This window comes from Pseudophryne corroboree, chromosome 1 (assembly GCF_028390025.1).
Source record: "Pseudophryne corroboree isolate aPseCor3 chromosome 1, aPseCor3.hap2, whole genome shotgun sequence".
Lineage (NCBI taxonomy): Eukaryota > Metazoa > Chordata > Amphibia > Anura > Myobatrachidae > Pseudophryne > Pseudophryne corroboree.
Genome location: NC_086444.1, coordinates 478,817,114 through 478,826,237, shown reverse-complemented (window position 1 = coordinate 478,826,237; position 9,124 = coordinate 478,817,114).

The following is a 9,124-nucleotide window of genomic DNA, read 5'->3' as shown; positions in this document are numbered from 1 at the left end:
ACAAGGATGAGATGTATAAGCAGGGCCGGATTCTAGGTAGGGCAAATGAGATGGTTGACCGGGGACCCCCACACTGTGGCAAACATTACCCCAATGGTGCTGCTTTAGTACTCTGATCAAGACCCCAGTCTGCACCCATACCATGGTCAGCTCCCGATGTGATGTGATACATTGCAACACTGCCAGTCAGTGGAGAATGGAGGAGTACAGAGGTGAAGTAACCAGTGGGCCTTGGGGACCATAATATAGCATAGTGGCGAAGTATGGCGGGGCACTCAAAAACTATAATCTGTCACTGGGATATAGGTCAGCGAAGGAAAAGCAATAAAGGGTAGAGGTCCCAGCTGATGAGAGCTTCCAGCTATAGGGGAGATTGTTAGTGTGAAGAAATTAAGAAACAATTAGTTCCTAAAATGAGATGACACATCACGCATTGTCTATGACAAATTAAATTATAGATAGTAGAGATATGACCTAATACGAGATAATCAATTTTGTGGCCGAATTTCCAGGGAATTGAGTTTTCCTGTGGAACTGTCACGGTGATAGAATCTTTGAATTTGGACTAGAAAGTCTTAAATACAAATTTCTGCTATGAAATGTGCAGTGTTCAAGGTGAGTATTTGTCACAACCAATACATAGCCTCTGCATCCTGAATTATAATCTGAAAGTGTTAATGTTTTTTACATGCAGAGACATAAAGGGAATAAAAAGGGAAGGGAAGTGGCAGAGGGGAATTGAGATCATAGGCAGACTGACCCTTCATAAAAGTGCCATTTGGGAATTACAGATTGTGAATACCTTCCAATATGTCATGAAATCATATCCAGGACCAGTGCTGTGAAAATCACTTATAATTTATTAACTAGTAAAACTAATGTATTACTTTTTAATGCATATTTACTGGTTAGAAAATAAATCATTCTGTTAAAAAAAATCAGGAATGTTTGCCTACAGACAGGGTTAACCAAATGTCAGGGATAGACAGTGGCACAAAGTAGCCTTAGGATAAACAGAGGGGTCTTTACTACAGGAAGCAGGGCTGCTATTGTAGCATAAGCATTTATTCTGGCTAATAATAATAATAATATTAATAACCCTTTTAAACTTAAAAAAAAAAACATGTATAATTTTGTAGACCATTGCAAAATATACAGTTCTTCACTTTCTTCATCTTGTAGAAATAAACTGATTCATTAACTATTTTTACTTTGTAACTTCTTTTTTATATAAACAGTAGTAGGCAGGTGTCGTCCGTTATTTATAGAAGTACACAGTAAACATGTCTCCTATTGATACATATACTCCCATGTTTACCAAGCAGAGGACACATTCCTAAAAGTCACATTTAAAATATTATGCATAAAATGTGGAGTAAGAAGTTGCAAATTCAGAATTTTCTGTGTAGAATTATGCTAAATTGTTACATAAAATCTGTACTTTTAACTGCATTTTGATCTTTAATATCATATGATCACTTCCTTGTAGAGCACATTCTATATAGACACAAAGTTCAGTTATGTCCCGCTCTACATTGTAAATTGTCTGAGTAGAAGATCTATGTTCATTTGAAAGCTTGACATCTAGAACTGCTCCATTATTCCATAAAGGCATCATTTTCCGTAAAGTAGAATGTTCTCCACTTAAATGATAATCACCAAGGGCATTCTTTGTTGCACTCACCCAAACAGAAATTGTAAAGATCCAAAGGACTGTTTCTGTTTTTTTTAAACCAGATATTTTTCTAATAAGGTCATAGACGTTGAAATGTGGAAGTCTGCTAACTATTACTGCAAAAAGAAAAATGTAAAGGAAAAAAAATCTAATTTACATTGAACCAACCAAAGCAGCATGAATGTAACGATATATGACAGCCGAGTTGGGGTGTAAAAATAGGATTTTGGTACTTACTAGGTAAATCCTTTTCTTTGAATCCATAGGGGGCACTGGAGTACTCTTGGGATATGGACGGCTTAGCAGAAACAAAGGCACTGAATATTTAAATTTAGAACTCTCCACCCCTCCATATCCCCGAGTACCTCAGTGTAGTACCTCAGTGTTTTTTACTGAGCCGAACAGGAACTATAGAGAGGTTGACAATGGAGAATTCCTATAACCTAACGGACAACAACAAAGTTGACACATAACGTTACTGACAACGAAACAGTTGACACCATAACCGATAGAACCTTATAATTTGAACCAGTCGGTGAAAATGTGTTGCCATAAGATCCCCTGAGCTTAATACAACCCAGGTAAAACTGCTCTGGGTGGGCGTCCAGTGCCCCCTATGGATTCAAAGAAAAGGATTTACCTGGTAAGTACCAAAATCCTATTTTCTTTTTCATCCACTAGGGGTCACTGGAGTACTCTTGGGACGTACCAAAGCTTCCCCCGTGGGCGGGAGAGCTGTTTGACACCTGTAACACTAGGCGGCCAAAGCTAGATGCTGATGCCGCAAACGTATCAAACCTGTAAAAGCGCACAAACGTGTGCACTGAAGACCATGTAGCCGCACGGTCAAGCTGCGTCGTAGAAGCTCCACGACCAGCTGGCCATGACGTTCCCACAGAACCTGTGGGATGAGCTATTACTGATGTAGGCGACTGTAACCTAGCCTTAAGGTAAGCCTGACGTATAGTCAGTTTTTCCATCTGGATAAGGTCTGCTGAGAAGCTGGCCAACCCCACTTGGCAGCATCATAGAGAACAAACAACGTATCCGTATTACGAACTGTAGACGTTCGGGACATATAAACGCGTAATGCGCATACCACATTCAGAATTCTAGAATGTGCTGTCAACACAGGAACCACTATTGGTTGATTGATGTGAAAAGATGACACTAGTTTTGGTAAGAAATCGGGATTCGTCCGAAGTTCCGCTCTGTCATCAGGAAACACCAAATACGGTGGCTTGCATGACAAGGCACCCAAATTTGAAAAACGCCTTGCCGAAGCTAAGGCTAGAAGAAAAAACGTTTTCCAAGTCAGAAACTTAATATCCACTTGCTGTAAGGGTTCAAAATATGAAGACTGTAAGAAATCTGAACCCAAATTCAAGTCCCATGGCGCTGTAGGTGGAATAAATGGAGGCTGTACTCTGAGGACACCCTGCAGAAAAGTGTGTACCGACGGCAATAGAGCCAATCGTCTTTGAAAATAAATTGACAACACAGATACCTGCACCTTCAGTGTAGATAAACGCAGTCCTCCATCCAACCATGTCTGTAAAAATAACAGAATACGGGTAACTTGAAAGATGATGTCGGAAACTTCCAAACTTCACACCAACCTATATAGGCACGCCAAATTCTGTAATAATGAGCTGCCGTAACCGGCTTCCTAGCTCGTAACATGGTTGGTATAACCGATACTGTAATGCCCTCTCTTCTTAAGAGGGCGGTCTCAACAACCACCCTGTCAACCGCAGCCGCGCTAAATAGGGGTAAAAGAACGGCCCCTGTTGTAACGGGTTGGACGTAGTATGAGCGGCCAAGGATCGTCTGCGAGTAGTCCTCGGAAATTCGAGAACCAAACTCTCCGAGACCCATGAGATATCACTAGTATGACTGTGACGGACTCTCTTATGATCCGTTTTAGCAACGGAGAGAGCAGCGGAAAACGGTGGAAACAGATACACGAGGCTGTACGGCCACGCGATTGTGAGAGCATCCACCGCCACTGCCCTTGGGATCTGTCGTTCTGGACACATACTGGGCGTTTGTAAGTGTGGCGAGATGGCATCATGTCCACCTGAGGGTAACCCCACCTGTGGACCAACATGTGAAACACCTCTGGATTTAATGCCCAGTCTCCTGGATGAAAATCCCGACGGCTGAGATCATCTATCTAGCAGATGTCCACTCCCGGAATGAACCCAGTCGACAATATCACCTTGTGGTATTCTGGGCAATTGAGGATTCGAGCTACTTCCCGCATTGCCATGCGGCTTCTCGTTCCTCCCTGGTTGTTGTGTATGCGACTGCCGTCGCGTTGTCTGACTGCACTTGGACAGTCTGAGAGCGAAGCATGTAGTGCATTGTAAATTGCACGGAGTTCCAGGACATTTATAGACAGCAATCTGTCGTGATCCGTTTAGAAACCCTGTTGCTGACCATTTTGAACTACAACTCCCCAACCTCTGAGACTCTCGCCCAGAGTAGAGACACCCTTGCTTCCCTGTGGGAAATCTGCCTATGTGAGGGCGACTACTGCTGTTGAAATGGACGCGAGTGAAAACCTCCGAACTGAAGCGCTTCGAAAGCCCATCATTGTTCCTAATAGGCGAATACACAAATGTACCGATAGTGTGCGTGGCTTGAGCACTAATTGTACCAGATGGCGTATAATCTGTTCTTTCTGGTGTAGTAGGTAAATTCTTTGATTTACCGTATCTGGAATCATACCTAGGAATTGAAGTCGTTGAGACGGAATTAGATGCGATTGTTTTTGAAGTTGACACTGCAACCGTGGTGTACGTTAGCAGCGCAAGTCGGAGGAGCATCTGTTGAAACGGAGCTCTTATGAGCAGATCGTTAAGTATGTAATGATTGTCACTGCCAGGGATCTGAGATGAGCTATAATCACAAACATCACTTTGGTGAATACCCGAGGCGCTGACAAGAGGCCAAACGGTAGAGCCTGAAACGGTTAATGGCTGTGGCGTATTGCCAAACGCAAGAACCTGTGATGAGGTGACCAAACCGGAATGTGTAAGTACGCATCCTGGAGATCAAGCGCAACCATGCAATCGTGTGGCTCTAAATATGCAAATACTGACCGCAGAAAATCCATCTTCAATCTGTAGTAAGTGACTTACTGATTGAGACTGCGACGGAGCCCTCCGGCTTTGGTACCACAAACAGACGGGAATAATAACCCTGACCTTCTTGGTGTACCAGGCCTGGAATTAAAAACTGCTGAATCCAGCAGAGACTGAATGGCAACCTGCCAAAACGCCTTATTTCGTCCGACAGAGGCAGTCCTGTCTTTTAACCCTAAATAGCGGATCCATCCATGAGTGGATGGCTGGAAATGTAAAGGCGCGCTCCCACAATTGGAAATTTGAGATGGGCTGGGAGCCCGTCAAGCCACTGGCTTGTTGTGACTTTAGCGCCCTGGCGTTACAAGGCGTGACTGTTTTTGTACCACAGCCTTGAAAAGACTGAAGTCTAAAGGCTTTAAACGCCGGACCAGAGTATTTCCGTCTTGATACCGGAGGAGGCAATGGCTAGACTCCCCCCCCCCCCCCCCCGCCTTGGCCTGAAATATCAAATTTAGGACCAAACAACTTCTGGCCTTGTCGTGCTGAAACTAGCGACGATGAAAAGCGAGAAGCGAGGTAACAGGCGGCAGCAGAAGCTTTACAGAGATACTCAGCAGCTTCTCATTAACGATAAGTCTAACGTGATCGTCATTGTTTCCATACATAGAGCGCCTAGTGACCCAAATGTATCTTGGGTCTTTATAAGGTTTGACACAGACGAATTCACCAATGGCGGATTCTCCCATTTAGATGTGGAAACGGGTAAATAGACTTAAATCTTAGTAAGATATTCTAAATAAGAAACTCATTGAAGATCTGTCGTTTAGTAAATACGACGGATTAGATGTTAGAGGCTCCTTAGTCTCTGTAAATTTGAGACACTGACTCACTGGTCATTAGCAATGTATGGTTGTCAAAACCCGCACTATCTGACTGCTGGTCTAATGTGCCCTTCTCACTCGTAGTTAGCGCTGTGAGGTTTGACATAGAATTGTCAGACTGCAACATAGCCGAAATGTTTAAATTATAAGACCAGTTAAATTAACACCCTGGTACCCAAAGGGAAGTTGGACCTTTGGAAAGGCTGAGACTCCTCCGTTAGAGCTGGCGGAGTAACTTCCGAGACTCCGATCTTACCGCTCCTGTCGAGCGGAGTCAATTTGAATTGCCAATGCTTAACATAGGATCTGGGAATGAACCGGCTTCCGGAGTGGAAACCTACAAAACAAACTGAACCTGTGGTAGATTTATGTACAGACATTGTAGTAAACCTTATTTTTAGTCTGTGTTGGAGCCTTACTCCTTATACAGACAGACAACACAATAGCCAAAGGACAGACACTTGCACGACTCAGTAAAATCTTTACTTAAAGTGTGTAATATATATATATATATATATATATATTTATGGCCGAAATACAGTTCACATGGCCAGCCTATGTGAAACCTGAAAAAAAATTCCCACTAACACCCCTGCGCCTCCGTGTGGAGTAGAGATGTAGGGCAGGAATGTTCGGGAATTACAAACTAGAGATGAGCGCCTGAAATTTTTCGGGTTTTGTGTTTTGGTTTTGGGTTCGGTTCCGCGGCCGTGTTTTGGGTTCGAACGCGTTTTGGCAAAACCTCACCGAATTTTTTTTGTCGGATTCGGGTGTGTTTTGGATTCGGGTGTTTTTTTCAAAAAACACTAAAAAACAGCTTAAATCATAGAATTTGGGGGTCATTTTGATCCCAAAGTATTATTAACCTCAAAAACCATAATTTACACTCATTTTCAGTCTATTCTGAATACCTCACACCTCACAATATTATTTTTAGTCCTAAAATTTGCACCGAGGTCGCTGTGTGAGTAAGATAAGCGACCCTAGTGGCCGACACAAACACCGGGCCCATCTAGGAGTGGCACTGCAGTGTCACGCAGGATGTCCCTTCCAAAAAACCCTCCCCAAACAGCACATGACGCAAAGAAAAAAAGAGGCGCAATGAGGTAGCTGTGTGAGTAAGATTAGCGACCCTAGTGGCCGACACAAACACCGGGCCCATCTAGGAGTGGCACTGCAGTGTCACGCAGGATGGCCCTTCCAAAAAACCCTCCCCAAACAGCACATGACGCAAAGAAAAAAAGAGGCGCAATGAGGTAGCTGTGTGAGTAAGATTAGCGACCCTAGTGGCCGACACAAACACCGGGCCCATCTAGGAGTGGCACTGCAGTGTCACGCAGGATGGCCCTTCCAAAAAACCCTCCCCAAACAGCACATGACGCAAAGAAAAAAAGAGGCGCAATGAGGTAGCTGTGTGAGTAAGATTAGCGACCCTAGTGGCCGACACAAACACCGGGCCCATCTAGGAGTGGCACTGCAGTGTCACGCAGGATGTCCCTTCCAAAAAACCCTCCCCAAACAGCACATGACGCAAAGAAAAAAAGAGGCGCAATGAGGTAGCTGTGTGAGTAAGATTAGCGACCCTAGTGGCCGACACAAACACCGGGCCCATCTAGGAGTGGCACTGCAGTGTCACGCAGGATGTCCCTTCCAAAAAACCCTCCCCAAACAGCACATGACGCAAAGAAAAAAAGAGGCGCAATGAGGTAGCTGACTGTGTGAGTAAGATTAGCGACCCTAGTGGCCGACACAAACACCGGGCCCATCTAGGAGTGGCACTGCAGTGTCACGCAGGATGTCCCTTCCAAAAAAACCCTCCCCAATCAGCACATGATGCAAAGAAAAAGAAAAGAAAAAAGAGGTGCAAGATGGAATTGTCCTTGGGCCCTCCCACCCGCCCTTATGTTGTATAAACAAAACAGGACATGCACACTTTAACCAACCCATCATTTCAGTGACAGGGTCTGCCACACGACTGTGACTGATATGACGGGTTGGTTTGGACCCCCCCAAAAAAGAAGCAATTAATCTCTCCTTGCACAAACTGGCTCTACAGAGGCAAGATGTCCACCTCATCTTCACCCTCCGATATATCACCGTGTACATCCCCCTCCTCACAGATTATCAATTCGTCCCCACTGGAATCCACCATCTCAGCTCCCTGTGTACTTTGTGGAGGCAATTGCTGCTGGTCAATGTCTCCGCGGAGGAATTGATTATAATTCATTTTAATGAACATCATCTTCTCCACATTTTCTGGATGTAACCTCGTACGCCGATTGCTGACAAGGTGAGCGGCGGCACTAAACACTCTTTCGGAGTACACACTTGTGGGAGGGCAACTTAGGTAGAATAAAGCCAGTTTGTGCAAGGGCCTCCAAATTGCCTCTTTTTCCTGCCAGTATAAGTACGGACTATGTGACGTGCCTACTTGGATGCGGTCACTCATATAATCCTCCACCATTCTATCAATGTTGAGAGAATCATATGCAGTGACAGTAGACGACATGTCCGTAATCGTTGTCAGGTCCTTCAGTCCGGACCAGATGTCAGCATCAGCAGTCGCTCCAGACTGCCCTGCATCACCGCCAGCGGGTGGGCTCGGAATTCTGAGCCTTTTCCTCGCACCCCCAGTTGCGGGAGAATGTGAAGGAGGAGATGTTGACAGGTCGCGTTCCGCTTGACTTGACAATTTTGTCACCAGCAGGTCTTTCAACCCCAGCAGACCTGTGTCTGCCGGAAAGAGAGATCCAAGGTAGGCTTTAAATCTAGGATCGAGCACGGTGGCCAAAATGTAGTGCTCTGATTTCAACAGATTGACCACCCGTGAATCCTTGTTAAGCGAATTAAGGGCTGCATCCACAAGTCCCACATGCCTAGCGGAATCGCTCCCTTTTAGCTCCTTCTTCAATGCCTCCAGCTTCTTCTGCAAAAGCCTGATGAGGGGAATGACCTGACTCAGGCTGGCAGTGTCTGAACTGACTTCACGTGTGGCAAGTTCAAAGGGCATCAGAACCTTGCACAACGTTGAAATCATTCTCCACTGCACTTGAGACAGGTGCATTCCATCTCCTATATCGTGCTCAATTGTATAGGCTTGAATGGCCTTTTGCTGCTCCTCCAACCTCTGAAGCATATAGAGGGTTGAATTCCACCTCGTTACCACTTCTTGCTTCAGATGATGGCAGGGCAGGTTCAGTAGTTTTTGGTGGTGCTCCAGTCTTCTGTACGTGGTGCCTGTACGCCGAAAGTGTCCCGCAATTTTTCTGGCCACCGACAGCATCTCTTGCACGCCCCTGTCGTTTTTTAAAAAATTCTGCACCACCAAATTCAAGGTATGTGCAAAACATGGGACGTGCTGGAATTTGCCCATATTTAATGCACACACAATATTGCTGGCGTTGTCCGATGCCACAAATCCACAGGAGAGTCCAATTGGGGTAAGCCATTCCGCGATGATCTTCCTCAGTTGCCGT